At 51.5% G+C, this 17,018-nt stretch overlaps 1 protein-coding gene across 4 annotated transcripts in view; it reads right to left on the bottom strand.

Annotated features, from left to right (window-relative positions):
• CHST3 (carbohydrate sulfotransferase 3) overlaps positions 1-17,018 on the bottom strand; it is a 37,076-nt gene that overhangs the window by 8,239 nt on the left and 11,819 nt on the right. The gene's annotated exons all lie outside the window — the stretch shown is intronic.

Genomic DNA, 17,018 nt, shown 5'->3' with positions numbered 1-17,018 from the left:
GCATGGAAGAGTGTTCCATGTACTATAAATGTTTGAAACAAAAGACTACAAATACCAAAAAAAAAAAAAAAAAAATGATGGAGGTGGACCTATAAACGCTGATGTTAGTAGCCTAATATATATATTAGATCCTTCACTTGGGTCCTTCCAAAATCCTTCTCGTGGCCTCAGCCTTTCACGTCTCAGCTTCCGGGAGCAGCCTCCCCCTGACTAGGTTAGGGGTCCCCTGGCCCCACTGCCATGCAGACTCCTATTAGTGCCTGAGACTGTCGTAAGGTGAGCCCACTTGTAATAACTTGTTCAATGCTGATCGTCCTTCGTGGAGTGCAGGGAGTTTGTCCAGGCCCCTCATTATCCCTTAGCACTGGGCCAGGCACACAGAACATACTTATGCATGGTTGCCAAATGACAGAGTGGATAAAGGAACAAATGACCCTCAGCGGAAGATGTGCATACATTTCTACACACACACACACACACACACACACACACACACACACACACCTGTCCTGCATCATGAGCCTGATTCCAGCATAACACCCTTCATCCCATAATCTACCCCTTCTCCTTAAGGACCTTCATCCATGGGATACTATCTGCTCCAAGTTTGGAAAAATCTTATGACCTGGTACAGTGTACCCAGGATCATCTCTCTCCCTCTGGAAAAGGTAGATTTTCCCACAGAAGCAGCTGACATTGACGTGAGGGAGAAGGAGGGCAGAAAGGCAGGTCCTAGGGTTGACCTTCATCACATAATGGAAGTGGCTAGAGGGACAGCCAAATCATCTGTCCTTTGGGGAACACAGCGGGGCAGGGGCTCTGCAATATGAGAAGGCAGATGTGTAACCCGGCAGCCGAGTGGAGGGCCCTGGCTGCACAGGGTAGAGTGGTGCTGAGGCTTCCTGGATGTGGTTGGGTGGAGAGGGGCCCAGGGGGGAAGAGTGGTGTGGGGTCAGCTCCAGGGCAAGTGGAATACTCCTGCCTCTTCCTAATTCTTCCGGGCCTTTCCCCACACACTCATTAAACAACTATTTCCTGAGCACCCACTATGTGCCCGCCTCCGGTCTAAGCACTGGGGATACAAGCAGTGAACAAGCAGACCTGGCCCACAGCCCCCATGGGGCTTACGCTCTGGTTGGAAGGGCCATCTGGAATGATGTGGTAGCTGAAATTTATTGAGTGCTTACCACTCTGCCAGGTGCCGTGTTAAGCACTTGATTGGCATTTCCTCATCAGATCCTTACAGAAGTCTTAGTAGGTAGCAGCTCTCCCATTTTAAAGATGAGGAAACTGGGGTTGAGAGAGGTTAAATAACTTGTCGAAGATTCCTCCAGCAGCCGCCCTCATCACCCACCTGAGATCAGGTCACTCGAGCCTCTCAGTGCTCCCCCAGTCACCCCCACTGTAGCCCATATGGTTGGGCTTTCCAGCGGATGGTCTGTCTGTCCTCCTTTCCCAGACCCCGTGCCCCTTGAAGTAGAGACTAGCATCTAAAATGGTACCCAGAATATATCAGCTGCCAAAAAAACCCCACTACTGATCAAACCTTTCAAAGTTGATGCCTGGCTCAGTGCCTGGCAGGCTGTCAGCATGAGTGCAGAATGACAGAGCCAGGTTCCTCATACACCCTGTTTAGCCCAGGGTGGGGTGTGAGGCCGCCTGTCGCTCTGGAAGGGTGAGACCCAACAGAGTCTGCAGGGCAAAAGGGACTGAAATCTGACTTTCTGCCCTCTCATCTCTTGGCTGAGAGTTGCCTGTGTCTGATGATGTGAGGGAAGCAGAAGGAGCTGAGACCAGAAGTCCTGGATTTTAGTCTTTCCTGCATGTCTGCCATGCTGTGCAACCTTGTATGAATGACTTAACCTCTCTGGGCCTCGGGTTCTTCACCTGTAGCATGAAAAACCTGTACATAAGGCTGCTGTGGGGAATGGTATCTGGGGCATGGTAAGCGTTCATTAAATCCAAGAGGGGAGAAAAGGCAGGGGTGGAGTGGGGGGACTTGCCTTCACTGCCGTCTCCCTTCTGGGTCTTTGGTAAGATTAGAAGTTTGGCTGCCTTGATGACAAAGCTCCTGCACCTTCTCCTCCCCTCCCTACCAAGCACGGTTTCTATTTCTGAGTTGCCATCCCAGTCCCCTCACCCCCCCCCCCCGAAAAATACAGGGTTCCCAAGAACCTTCTCGGCATTGCCCTAAAAGGAAGAAACAATGGTGAGGACTCTCTCCCACACGACACACAAGGCAGACTGTTGGCTCCTTTGCCCTGTCCCAGCAGGCTGGCCCTAGCTTTAGCTTTGGAAGCCCAGTGGATGGTGGACACGCAGGTGAGAGAGGTTTGGCGGTCCCAGGGGGAATGTGGGAGGTCCCCAGACCCAGGAGTCAGGAGAGGAGGTCCCCAGACCCCCAGAGAGGCCAGGAGGTCATAGGGTCATGAAGGAGGAAGACGGGGCCAGGATGGCGGTCACCTGACAGAGCTCTAGGCAGAGGCCGTCGGTAAGAAGTAGGTCTGTGACAGCTGTGAACACTAGTGAAACCTTGGTGCTGCCTCCCTCCCCAAACCCGTGCTGCACCCTCGCTTAGCTCATGGGGAGAACGAAGCAGCTTTTCCTCCTCTTGGGAGATGCCACCTCCCGGGGGAGTACTTGATACCCTCCCCCCACCGCCCCCAACACCCAGCAAGTGATGTGACAGCCAAAGGCAAAGGTGGGATGCCAGCCAAGGTCCCGTTTCCAGGGCACCAGGGCCAAGAGTGAAGGAGGCCAGAAGCACGGGCCAGCCCAGCTCTGCCTGGATGCAGCAGGTGGTAGGACAGCTGCCCTTGGCCCTGTTATACCCAGTGCTCAGTTCTGGAGTCCTCCTCCGGAGCCCTTCCCTGACCACCGACCTCACACTGACCATCTCCCCTCCCCCATCATTTCCCTTCTCAGCATCCTGCTTTATTTCCTTCCTGGACCGAAATGTGCTTGTTTCTTGCCTATTTCGGCCCCTGGAGTGGGTTCCATGAGAAGAGAGCTTTGTCGGTCTGTTCCACCTTCGTTATTCTGTGCCCAGAATCCCAGTGCCCTAGTCTGGGTGTGTACTGGGCACAGGACAGGTGCTCCGTAACACTTGTTGAATGAACGGATGAATGGATGAATGCCTTTTCCAAAGCATTTAGCCCAGCGTGAGGTGCTTACTCATTCTACGTGGATGGGAAATATGGAGAAGAGAAAGCAGGTGTTCCCTACATGAGTGAACCGTGCACGTGCTATCAGCATGTGCATGTGTGTGCTGAGTGTGTGCCCTGAGTGTGTACTAGAAGGATGTGCTGAGTGTGTACTACAGGCCAATACTACAAGTGCGTACGATGGGCAAAACTTCAAGCTTTGGGGTTTCACATACATCAGTCTCTGGAATTATCATTATCAATCCGGGATGTCATTTGGGGATGAAGAAACGGAGCCTCGGGGCTTTCAGTTCAAGCCTGTATAGCTATGTGCTAATGATGGGAGGGCAGAAACCCGCCACGGGTAGCCCAGGCAAAGCTTCGTGAGGGAACACCGAAAAGGAAGTGGGCCGAGCTGAGGCCCTAACTCTAGGCACCGGCTTTCCTGCCCTCCTCTTTCCTCAGGGGCCTTTCTGCTCAGGCCTCCCTCCTGCCTGGCAAGGGGCCCTCACTAGACAACAGTTGTCTACTTGGATGCCTCCCAGCCTCCCCCTGCCTCCCCTAGGAGGAGGTGGGGTCCTAGAGTCTGCTGTGAATGGAGCTCTGATAAGGGACGGGCCCTGCCAGGCATTGCATCAGGCAGCAAAACTCCACTCCCCTCACTTGCTGGGCCCAGGAGCGCAGTGGGGGCTGGGCCACAGCGGTCACAGGCCCCGATCCCACAGCTGCTCCATCAGAGGAAGAGCCACCCAGAGAAGAGAAGCTGAGGGACGGGGGGGGCTCCGTGGGAGCCGTGAAGCCCACTGTGGGGAACTCTACACCAACAACCCGTGGGCCACAGCCCTGGGGGGCCAGGAGGTGCCCCAAGCGTGCCATGCCACCAAAGCCCATAAGGAGGGTTTCTGTGAGTTGTCTCCAAATCCCCCAGAGAGCAGGACAGAGGGCAGGGCAGGGAGGAGGAGTTCAAACACCGGCCTGCCCATGAGGTAGGTGATCTTTGCTTGGAGAACGCAGAAGCCCAGCCAGGGGCCTGTCCAAGCTAGGTTCCATTCCACATCAGCAAGGATGGCTTGGGAAGGACCAAGGCCCCCCTGCATCTCAAGCTTAGTGTCTAACAGGAGAGTAAATGCCTAGGGGGGCTGTTAGATGCATCAGGGAGTGAAGGAAGAAGGGAAGGAATAAAAGAATGAAGTGAACGAACATCTGGCTGATGCTCCCTGCTGCAGCTTGGGGCTGTCATTACTCCTCGGGCTTGCTCACATTCCAGGGCTCCAGCTTCCTCTCCCAGGAACAGACCCCTCTGTGACTTCCTTACGGGCGTGCGCTCCGCCTCAGCCAAGACAGAGACAGAGTAGAAGCAGCCCACGGTGAAGGTGTGTATCACCTGAGCGGCCATGGACAGCCAAGAACTTGTGAGAAGCTGAGGGCCACAGCCACGAGGTGGACCATGGGGCTGAGGGCCAGCCTGGTGGGGGCAGGGCTGCCACAGACTCTCGGGGAGCCCGCCCTGTTTCGCTCTGTGGGGATGAGGGGGAACACACGCTCTACCCCCATTTGAGAGTCGCTTCATCGGGGCCTGCTCAGCCCTGTGGGCAAAACATCCTGCGTAAAACCCCAGAGCCTGTGTAAAACAGGTTCGTGAAATACAGGGCCCCAGAGAATGGTCCCAGGCCTCCCTGTCAGCAAAGACACCTCCAGCACCTCTCACACTGAACCTGGGGCCCTGGGCTGGGTTGCAGCTGTGTCCTGCTCTGGGCTTTGCTGCACTTGCCCAGACAGGGGCTCCAGTGGAAGCTGGTGTCCCGGATGTCCAAAAGAACTCTGTCCTGCATACCACCCCATGGATCATGAAAGAACATGGCTCTTGCCCTAAAACTGCAGAATGTCAGGACTTGGTGATTTTCTTATCCACCCTTCCTCATTTTTCATCTGTAGAAATTCAGGCTCAGAGAGACCGAGGCATACAAAGTGGATGGTGACAAAACTCGACTACGTAGGTCTCCTGTCTCGCCGGCTAGTGCTGGCCCTGCCCCGCTTCATCGGTCTGACTCTCACAGCTCGGCCCACTTAAGAAGCATCTGTACAGGGATGGCAATACGTGGCACACGTCACCACTCAGCAGCCCTGCGCCCGAAGCAGACATCAGTAATCAATCAACGTCCCCTTTTCAGCTAAGACTGGATGTAGCCTCACTTCTCACTGCAATGCCAATCCATTCGGGTCATCATGTGAGATAAAACCAATTTGCCCTCCCAACTTTACAGGATCCTTCCTGGCTACCAAACAGAATTCCTCACCACCCCTTTGTTTGGCATGCTACGATCTGACATCACCCTGCAATGCCAGCCCAAATTCCAGGTCTCCTCTTACATAAACCTTCTATTCAAGCACATGTGCCTTGTATATCTATCCTCCAAGCCTTTGATTTAGTCCATAAAGCCCTTTACTGAACAAAACACCGCAGGTTATAATTAATGGTGAGGTTACTAAGAATAGTTAAGGCACCAAAATTTGCAAAAAAAAAAAAGGCCTTTTGAAAACAACTGGAATGGACGCAAGGGTCTTAGAATTCCACCTTCTCCCTCACTTGGCTTGTGCTTCCATGAACAAGAGTGGAGGTGGAGTTACAGAGAGCCTAGGAAATTGCACAGAACCACTGCCAATCCATTCCATACCACAGCTGGCAAAGATCTTTGCACGGCTAATTTTATATTATTACTTGCATGCCTTTATATGTTTTTATGAATAAGAGCCAAAATTTAAAAAGTCTTAGGGCTTCCCCACAAAATGTTTTTTTGGGTTCTGGGAAAATTGGGGCAAGCCCACTGGAGTGCGTCTTGAGTGTGAACATAATCTGCTGGGGGAACAACGGCAGAAAAAGGCTGAGGCCAATTGCCTAAAGCATATAAGGGCAAATCAGAGTAATGCATGGTGCCCGTTTTCTCACATATCAGATCAGAGGACAACGTATTCTGGAATATACTGTGCAGGTCAAAGGATGGGGAAACGACTAGCAGGGACCTGGTGCCCATCACGTGGCCACGTGCCCTCCACCTTCACCAGCCCGTCGAGGCACATGACCCAGATCGGATCAGTGGGACGTAGGTTAAAGTGACGTGAGCCGCGTCAAGGCCTGGTCCTCCAAATGATCCCACACATTCCTCAGGCCCTCTCTTCTCTTGCTGTGGCAACACGGGAGGCCACATGTTCCAGCTGGCTGAGTACAGATCCTGAGCTGCTGCCTGGAGAGCCCCCCAACCTGAGCCAGATGTAGCATAAGTGAAAAATAAGCCTTTGTTGGGTGTAGCCACTGAGATCGGGGGTCTGACTGTTACTGCAGCACAGGGTGTTCTGTCCTGATACGTAGGACCCTCTTGCTGATAGGAGTATCCTTTTTTTTTTAAATTTTTTTTTTAACGTTTATTTATTTTTGAGACAGAGAGAGACAGAGCATGAACGGGGGAGGGGCAGAGAGAGAGGGAGACACAGAATCGGAAGCAGGCTCCAGGCTCTCAGCCATCAGCCCAGAGCCTGACGTGGGGGTCGAACTCACGGACCGCGAGACCGTGACCTGAGCTGAAGTCGGACGCTTAGCCGACTGAGCCACCCAGGCGCCCCTGGGGAGTATCCTTTTTGAAGGACAATTTGGCAAAACCATCACCAATTTTAAAAAATTTAATTTATTTGAGAGGGAGAGAGAGAATGGGAGAGAAAGGTAGGGGGAGAGAGGGAGAGAGAGAAAACGGGGAGAGGGGCAGGGGGGAGGGAGAGAGAGACCCTTAAGCAGCCTCTATTCTCAGCACAGAGCCCAATGCAGGGCTCAATCCCACGACCTTGGGATCATGACCTGAGCCGAAATCAAGAGTCGGATGCTCAACCGACCCAGCCACCCAGGCGCCCCAAGCCATTACAATTTTAAATACGCACTCCTTTTGACCCAGCAATACCACTTCTAGAAATTAATCCTGCAGATAACACTTGCAGATACACTGCACAGTTACAAGGATACCTACAACAGTAAACTGTTTCTAATGGCAAAAGGCTGAACATAACCTTAGTGTGTGTTAATAGGCAAAAAAAAAAAAGAAGAAGAAAGAAAGAAAGAAAGAAAGAAAGAAAGAAAGAAAGAAAGAAAGAAAGAAAGACCCACCCCCAAAACAAAAAACTAGTTAGATAAATGATGGTACCTTTATCAGCACAATACTCTCTGCTGATTAAAAAGAAAGAGGCAGCTCTCTATGGGCTGATGTGAAATGCTGTTCAAGATATGAGTGATACAAGCAAGGAGCAAGAACGTGTGAGGTCTTACTACCATCTGTGGAAAATCGGGGTGGACATGCGCAAATGCTGGTACACAGAACGCCTCTAAGAGAGAAAAACAAGAAACTGGCAAGAGTGGCTGAGGGAAACTGGGAAACGGGGGCGGGAATGGGGACCCACTTTTCACGGATACCTTCTTGTATTGCTTGAATGTGTTTCCATGTTTATTACCCTTTCCAAATAAAAAAAAGGAAGTGGTTATGAAATAAACTGGAATAAAAAAGAGTATATGGAATTGTGTTCTAATCCACTGCCTGCTACACAGTTAGTGCTCAACATGTACTTGATCGACCAAGTGTGTCTAAGAAGCTCTGGGAGAAACTTAACCCAGCAGGAGGAAGAGGGAGCCCTGACAAAGATGGTGACCGTCCCAGGTTTCCAGTATCTTAAACCGAAGAATGCTGTTAAGCTGAGGACTGCAAATAATTCTCAACCCACGAGCCAAAGCCATGAGCCGAAGATTGGTATTGACTGCCTAGAGCCCTGTGAGAAGACTGAGGTCAAGCTTGTTTTCCATGAGAAAGAATGTGGTGGTTGATTAGTGATGTCTGCCACGTGTGTAAGAGGGGAACGGGGTGACACGTGTGTCACATATTGGCCATTCCTACTTCAGGAGGAGCAGCCTAAGAAGGCTAGGAATCTTCTGGGCCATGGAGTTCTTTTCCTCCCTCATTCCGTATGTGCCCTTTGCTTTCTGTTTTTGGTCGTGCTCGTTACTACAAAGGGCTGTGTTCATTTGCGGGTTTGGGGGCTTTTGTTAGTTTTATTGATCAGCAACCTTTCAACCAGAAATGTGTGCCAGTATGTATACACGCATACGGGCACATCGTAGGTGAACACGCTCAGGAGAAGCCTGTGACTGCAGCGGGGGGGACCGGGGGTGCCCCTCAATATGGTCACACAGCTTTCCCACCTCACTCTGTGCCTTTGTGAAGAGAAGTCCACAACAGCATTTCGGAGATCACCGGGGAGGAAAAACTCTCAATACATAAGCCCAGGACCCCCCTTCCTGCTCTATCCTACTTACTGAACTTCCTAACGGGACTCCAGAACGTTCTGTGCCCAGAAAACCTCCAAGTACAGGACAGGATGGACAGAATTTCTTTTGCTCCCTATTCTTCCAACCCTCCTGGCTTTTGTGCAGAAGAAACAGAGTTTGGATCCTCTGGGGTACTTGTAGTCCTACAGTTTCCTCAAGCCCCCATATAATGGTGCATTAGCAGTAGGAAGGGGCTTTATTCCTTGTGACAAAAAAAAAAAAAAAAAAAAAAAAGGGACCCACCCAGCCTCTTCTCTTTTTCACCAGGGAGTTCTGCCCACCATCCAACCAGTACTGCATCTGTGGGGGGCAGCCAGGGGTAGGAGAGAGAGGGGCAGAGGGGTCCTAGCCCACACTGACTTCTGCTATGGTCTGAGCTGATCTATGGCCACGTCGGAGCCTATCTGTACCTGGCCCTGGGAAAGGAGAGTCTGAGGGTGGGGAGAGGTCCAGGTAGTCAGCTGCCTACTCTGAACACTGGACAGAGGACCCTGGACTTAGAATCCGAGTTGGATCGGGTCCCTCTTCTCCCACTCACTCTGGTGACCGTGGGTAAGGTATTTAACTGTTCTGAGCTGTTGCGAGCATTGGATAAGCTTGTGGGAGACTCTGCATACAGGCTGGTCTTTATAAGCCAGAGCCTACCATGCTAGGAGTGCTGTTGGTGTGCACTCTCTCACTCAGCTGGGGTGTAGGCTGCTGCAGGGGAAGGGTGTGGGTGGATTCATTGCTTTTCCTGTGGGACCAGCCCAGACAATCCTTGCCTACTGTAGCCGTTGCTGCCCCTATGACTACTGGTCACTAGAAAGCATTATTGGGAGGGACACTCATGCAATGCACCGGGCCTCAGGCCTGAACATGGCCATGGCCAAATAGTTTCAGGCTTCCCAACTGGGAGGGCAAGTCAATTTCAACTCTTGGGCCAAGGCTGATCAATTGGAAGTGGCTGCCCAGCGCGCTGTATCTGAGAAAGTACGTCTCACAGGAGAAGAGTGCTATCTGTGATTGCTTGGTGACGTCTGCCATGGCTAGAGGGACAGCATGGCTCTTGGGCCTTTGCTAAGAGTCAGCCTGCGCTCTGCTTGATAGCAGGTGACAGTCACCTGGCTGGGGCAGGGGTTTGGGGGAGGGGGTGTTCAGAAGTTACTGAGGCCTGGGTCCCACCCCCAGAGATTATGAGTGAATTAGTCTGGGTATGGCTTGGGCATTGATTGTTTAAAGCTCCGCAGGTGGTTCTAACCTAGAATGGGCAAGGACTGAAAGCCAGGCTTTAGCCCATCCAGCTTGCTTAAGGACCACCTGCCTGTGGCACCAGCTCAGGAGCAAGACCAGACTGGTGGTTGGGGGGGGGGGGGGGCTGGGGGGAGGGAGGGTTGCTGATCCCTTGCTGACCAGGGACAGATGGCCATGCCAGGTGAACAGGTCTGTGTTCCTTGTTTCACTCAGGACACAAGCACTTGGGGGAACTTCTAGGTCTGTGTTGGAGCAGTCCATTTGAAACCAGCTCCCCTAAACCATGGGATACTACTCAGCCATAAAAAGGCATGAACTGGGGTTCCTGGATGGCTCGGTGGGTTAAGCACCAGACTCTTGATTTCGGCTCAGGTCATGATTTCACAGTCATGACTTCGAGCCCCAAGTTGGGCTCCGTGCTGAGTGTGGAACCTGCTTGGGAGTCTCTCTTTCCCGCTCCCTCTGCCCCTCCCATTTCCCCTCAAAATAAATAAACTTAAAAAAAAAAAAGGCATGAATTATTACTACACGCAACTTGGATGCATTCCAGGGGTACTGAGCGAAAAAAAGCCAGTCTCAAAAGGTTACGTACTGCATGATTCCATTTATATAAAATTCTAGAAATGACAAAACTGTAAAGACGGAAGAACAGATTAGTATTGTCAGGAGCTAAATTAGGGGTGGGGGCGGGAGGGACGTGGTTAGGGCTATAAAAGGCAACATGAGGGATCCTTGCGGGGCTCTGTCTCGACTGTCAGCGTCACTGTCGGCCCCTGCTTGGGCCAGAGTAAGTCTGTGTCGTGATCTTGTGTAAGACTTTTGTACGATGTTACCATAAGGGGAACTGGGTAATGGTTCATGGGATCTTTCTGTTTTACTTCCTAAAATTGCATGTATACCTATAATTGTCTCAAACCTCAAAAAATTTAAAAATTGGGGACTAAGGAGTAGACTTGTCACGATGAGCACCGGGTGATATACGGAATTATAGTATCACTGTATCGTACACCTGAAACGAATATAACACTGTGTGTCAACTAACTAGACTTTAAAACTTAGACAATTTAAAAAGTTTAATCGAACAGCAAAAGAAAGGAAACTGGCTCTCACCACAGAGGCAGGGTTGAAAGAGGTCTTTGAAAATGCTGCTAGAGGTGGGTAAGAAGCCTGAGCAGAAACGGTCTTCCTGGGGGCAGGAGAGTGAACCGGTTGAATCCAAACTGGAACTCTGAGTCTGGCTTTTTGTAGAACCATGAACTGGTGACCCCCCTGGGATCTATTCATGTGCAAGGATAAACCTTGGGGGCTTTTTGCTGCGGGGCAGGCTGAGTGAGGAAGTAGAACCTGATGAGGAAGCCCCATCCTTACAGAAGGAGAAAGCAAAAGAGGGAGGCAGGACTGGAGGGACTGACATGGTCTGTGACCACCCCCGCCGCCCCCATCAGCTGGAAGGCCTGGCTTCCCAGTGGAAGAGACGCTGGGAACAGGCACAGGGTCCAGGAGAGGCCACACAAGACTCGGTGTGCAAAGAGTGCTGCCACAGGGCCCGGACCCCCGGGAGAGACCCCCGGGAGAGACCCCCGGCAGGGCCTTCCCAACTGTGTAACATGGGCACTCACGGTTTGTGAGAACTGGGCACGCCCCTGGCTGCTTTAGGGCCATTCTGAAGCTCCCAGGCAAGAAGAAGCAGGAGAAGCGTTTGAAGAACTAAGGTAGAACTTGTAACAAGTTAAAAGTCTGGGGAGAGCACCTAGGGAACCTCTCTGGATGATAAAGGCTCACATTGGACAAGTTAATTCATTTGCAGAGTACTTGCTCTGGGCCAAGCAGGGGCCGAGGCACTGGGAACAGAGTGGGGAAGAGACAGCCTGCGCCCCAGGGGAGCTGAATACTAACAAGTTAACCCTGACCAGAAACAAGGCACCTCACACATATGTGTTTAGTCCTCAGGACAACCCTACAGGAAGGTAGGGCCGTACCTTTCTAGGTACTGATCACCATCCCCACCTAGGCCAGGAGAGGCCAAACAACCTGCCCTCAGGCACAAGGGAGAGCTGGGGTTTTGAACCCAGGCAGTCTGGCTCCACAGTTCATGAATGCAACCACTATGCTGAATCACTGAACAAACCGGTTTAGCCAAAAGGTGGGAGGCATATAGCAGCGGGCAGCTGAGAGTTCTAGCTGGGACTGGTCTACTAGGACCTGTCACCTACTTGCTGTGTGACTCTAGACAACCCTCTAGACCCTCTGTTTGTCTCATACTCCTCAAAGAGACACACGTGACCTCAAATACAGGGTTCTTAGAGTCTTGGAAGAAACATCCTTTGAAGGCACAAGGCCACTGCCGGCCTCCCAGGAAATAGGAGCCTGCTGGCTGTCCCAGATAAGCAGCTGGTGCTGGCTGCGGGTGACATTGAGTGGAAGCTGCTCCTGCCCAACCCTGTGGTTCTGAACAGGGGCTGGTCTGCTGTAGTAGGGCCAGATCCTAGAGACTGCGTGACCTTGAAAGATGGCATCATCTCCTCAGCAGAGGAGACCGGGGACAGTGCCCGTGGGCACCATTCCTCCAGAATCGAACGAAGTTCAAACAGGGCATTCCACTGGGGGACAACCTGGCCCACCCTAGCTTTCCTCCACCTGCCCGCCCACCCCTGCATATATTCTCCCTGGCCAAATGGACCCCACCATTAGCAAAGGACACCAGAAAGAATGGGTCGCAGCTTGGATTCAGACCCATGTCTGTCTGGCTGCAAAGAGGGGCAGTGCAGTGAGGTGGAGAGCACACTGAGTGAGGGGTCCGACACACCTGAGCTCTTCTTGTTCCAGCTCTGTCACCCACCAGCTGTGTGACCCCAGGTGACTGTCTCACCTCCCTGTGTCTCACCTGTAAAACAGGTAGTAATAGCCCTGTATTCATTTCCTATAGCTGTTGTAACACCCGACCATCAACTCGGTGGCTTCAAACAACACCTACGTATTACCTTAAGAGTTCTGAATGTCAGGGGTGCCTGGGTGGCTCAGTCGGTTGAGCATCTGACTTCAGCTCAGGTCATGATCTCACAGTTCATGGGTTCGAGCCCCATTGTCTGGCTTTGCACTGAGAGCACGGAGCCTGCTTCAGATTCTGTCTCCTCCTCTCTCTGCCCCTCCCCCTGCTCACGAATGCGTGCTCTCTTTCAAAAATAAATAAATGTTAAAAAAAAAAAAAAAAAGAGTTCTGAATGTCAGAATTCCAAGGTCAGTTTGGACTAAAATCAAGGTGTCAACAGGCTTTCATTCCTTCCAGAGGCCTGAGGGGAGAATCTGCTTCCTTGCCTTTTCCAGCTTAGCTTCTAGAGGCTTCCTGCTTTCCATGGCCCATGGCCCCCTCATCCATCTTCAAAGCCAGCAATGACTGGTTGAGTCTTTTTTTCTTGAGGCATCACTCTGACTTCCTCTTCTATAGTCAAATCTCCCTTTTTTTTAAAAAAAAATTTTAATGTTCATTTATTTTTGAGAGAGAAACAGACAGACAGAGCAAGAGTTGGGGAGGGGCAGAGAGAGAGGGGAGACACAGAATCCAAAGCAGGCATCAGGCTCTGAGCTGGCAGCATAAGCCGACGTGGGGCTCAAGCCCATAAACTGCGAAATCATGACCTGAGCTCAATTCGGACACTTAACCAACTGAACTACCCAGGTGGCCCTCAAATCTCCCTTTTATCAGGACCCTTATGCTTACATTGGGCCCACTGGATAATCCAGGGTATCTCCCAGATAATCTCCCTATCACAAAATCCTTAACTTCGTCACACTGCAAAGTCCCTTTACCATGGGGAAGTAACACATCCAGAGTGGGGTTCATGTGTAGACATCTTTGGGGAGCCATTATTCAGCCTCCCACAAGCACCTACCTCATAAAATGGATACTACAAGTTCAATGCTTAGCACAGTGTCTAACCAATAGTAGGCTCCACTGGGAATGAGAATCACTCTGAGAGCTTTTATAAAACACAGGGCCTAAGATTCACTCCTGAAAATCCGGGGTGGAGTGAGCTGCACACTGAAATGTTTATAAGCTCCTTGGTGACTCTGCTCGGCAGCCAGGGTTGGGGTTGACCATAATAAGCATTGAACCCGTGTCAGCAGCTAGTCTCACTCCCCACAGCTACTTAGCACTGAGCCTCCCTGCCCAGCAGCTGTTCAATAGATGTTTGTTGAATCACACTGAACTAAATCACTCCTGGGGCCCCAGACTGCCCTGGGAAGGGATAGGAAGGGTGAGAGGGTCTCTCACTGCTGCCTCAGGGCCTGAAGAATGAGGTTCTGTGGGCAGAGGCCAGCACTGGAATCAACTTCACACCCAGAAATGGCTGCCTGGGGGGGGGGGGGGGGGGGGGCCTGGAGTCCTTCCTCCTCCCCAAAGTCCAGTCAAGGGGGCCGTCCTGGGCTGAATCCAGTCATCAACGGGCCATTGTTAATGGAACAGAGGGGCTCTGTGCCCATTTAACACTTCCCTCCCTCACGAGGCTGCTCCCAGCTGAGGGCTGGCTTCTAGAGGATTGCAAGACTGGGGAGGGGGCCCCAAGGCTGTGAAGGGGGAGGATTAGGAGTGGGGGCTGAGAGTTCCCTGGTTGGAGGAGCAGAAGCAGCGTAAAACATTAGGCCAGTCTCAGAAGTCAGCAGGGCTGGGAAACCCCAGTGCTGATGCGCGCTCAGTTACAGTGTCAGGACGAGGTTCTGGTGAAAGTTGGGAATCCAGCGACAGCCAGTGAAACCCACCAGACCCCAACCAGAGTGGGAGGAACAGCTTTCCCCATGGGGTGGTCATGCTTGACTTACCTTCTTCCCTTTAAAAAACCAGAAAGGTGAATTCTGCATAGTAAATGGCACCTTTCATTCCCTATAGAAGAACAGTGTTTTCAAAAGGGCTGGGAGGGTTTTATGCTCTGTGGGTTTGGGATTTAAGAGGCAGGTAATTCAACCAGGGCAGGGCATAAATGTCCCTTTGCTTAGCAGACCTTTTCTGCATGCGGCACTTGACATTAATAGAGTAAGCTGGATTTCAGGAGGGTGGCATTTAAGATCCCAAAGATAGTGCCTGACCAGCACCTTCAAAAATGCCAGAGACCTAATTCTCGTGTTAGCCATCGGCAATTCTCATCTGTTGAATAAAGCAAGTCCTCTGCAAGTCTCTGCCAGGAAGCACCTTGCTTTAAAAAACAATCTAGGCTGGTCGGATCTCAAAGCGGGGTCCGGGGCCAGTGGCAGCAGCAGCTGGGAACTTGGTGGAAATGCACATTCTCGGGCCCTTCCCCAGACCTCTTCAATCAGAATCTCTGGGGGGGCGTGTCCAACAAGTTCTGCAGGTGAGTCTGCTGTAAAGTTTGAAAATCACTCTTCTAGAGCAATACTTTTAAAACTCCAGCCTGCCATCACTTTGGTAGGTCGGCAAACTTTTTTGTAAAAAATAAAATAGAACTGTATAGAACCGAAAATATCAGAGTGCACGTGTCATAAAGATACGCACGGGTTTCGTAAGAGTTTTGTTTCAGTTCTGCGTATCTTTGAGGTTTTAGTCTGAAGGTTAATAAGCACTCTTCTGGAGCCGGTATGTACCTATTTCAGCTGGCTCCCCTTTTGTAAGGGGTCTGAATTAGGAGGCTTTAAAGATCACAGCGTGTGAGTTCCCTTCCCCCACACAATGCCCTCACGGAGGCCTTGAACAATAAGAGGGACTGCTTTGGAACACGGCCTCCTTACAACACTGGCCTAAAACTTAAACTAAATTGTGCATTTCCCCATGTTTGTAAAACCTTCTCTCCACCGCCCCCTCTTCCATGTACATGTGCCCGGAGAAGTGGTTACATCTGGGTGGTGGGACTGGCGGCGGAAGGGGGGGGGGGGGGGAGTTGTTGCTTTCTTCTCTGCATTTGTCCATTTTACTTGAATTTTGCACACTAAGCATCTATTTTGCACACGATTATAAAAACTATAAAGTCAGTACTTAAAAAATAACAAAGCTGAGGGTCCATTACTGGGTGGAAACAGAGAAAAGGCATTCCCGCGGGAGGGCAGGCAGAACCCAGGGGTCATCCCCTCCCTCATTGCGTCTGGCCAAAGTCTATCCTAAGGCTGAGGCCAAACCCCACCTGTCCCCAGAGCCCTCCTTGATCCAGCCCCCACAGCCATCAGCCATCATCAGTCCCCCAGAGTAAAAGCACTGCCCCCTCCCACCCCCACACATATGTCACCTTCTCCTCCTTAGAAAGCCTTTCTGCTACTCCTGGTCCTCATGCCAGCCCTGTGCACAGTCTGGATCCTTACCGCCATCCTTGCCTTCATTATCCAGGTGAGAAAGGAAGGTTCAGAGAAGGTAAGCAACTTGCCCAAGGTCACCCAGCTAGAGACGGATGGCCACAAAGTGAAAGGCGGGGTCGGCTTACAGCAATTCTCTAGCACGTTGCTCTCCTGGCACTATTTATTTCTCTGCCTTGCTCCATTCATATATATTAAAGTTAACGTTCGCTATACAGCACCACATAAACATGTAAGGAAAGGAGGAGGGATGAAGGGAAGGAAGGGGGAGAGAGGAGGGGAGGGGAGCAAGGGAGGCCTAGGTCACACTCAGTCACACTCCAAATGGCAGTGGAGAAGGGTCGACCTGTTTATGTGAGCCCCCACGCCCAGAGGACTCTGAACATGCAGTCTGGCCAAGAGGCAGCATGTCCGGTCCGATCACCATGGTCAGGCCCTGACCCCACAGGCCACAGCTGCAGACCCCAGCCCAGCCAGGCAAGAGGGGAAAATGGAGAGGCGGCAGCTGGGAGCACAGAAGAATGCTCCCCTGGAAGCTGAGGGGCCATGCTGGGGCTGGAGGGGATGAAGGACGTGGGAGCCTTTGTGTCTCGTGGGTGGAAGAGTCGAAGGTGACTGCTGGGGGAGGAGGGGTGGCGGGAGGCTGGGATGCGGCAGCCAGCACAGCTTGGGAGGGAGCACTCACTGGCCTAGCAGTGACCCAGGACGGTGATCACACTGTCTGGGGGCAGCTATTCTCTGGGTAGTGCCTCAGTTTGAAAGACATTTCACCATATACCCTTTTATACCTTTCCAATTTCGGACCATGGGCATGTATTACTGAATTCATAAAACTTAAACTAAAAAAAAAAAAATTAAAAGCAGGTACCAGTCTTCTACCTGTAGAGGTAGAGGCAGAGATCTTTTGAGGGTGAAGACTCCCATTTTAGAAGTCATTTTAACAGGCCTCTGTATGAAAATTTAAGCAGAGGCAAAGCCCGAAAGGAAAA

Source organism: Neofelis nebulosa, chromosome 13 (assembly GCF_028018385.1).
Source record: "Neofelis nebulosa isolate mNeoNeb1 chromosome 13, mNeoNeb1.pri, whole genome shotgun sequence".
NCBI classification, from domain to species: Eukaryota; Metazoa; Chordata; class Mammalia; order Carnivora; family Felidae; genus Neofelis; species Neofelis nebulosa.
This window is presented reverse-complemented; position numbering and strand designations above follow the sequence as displayed.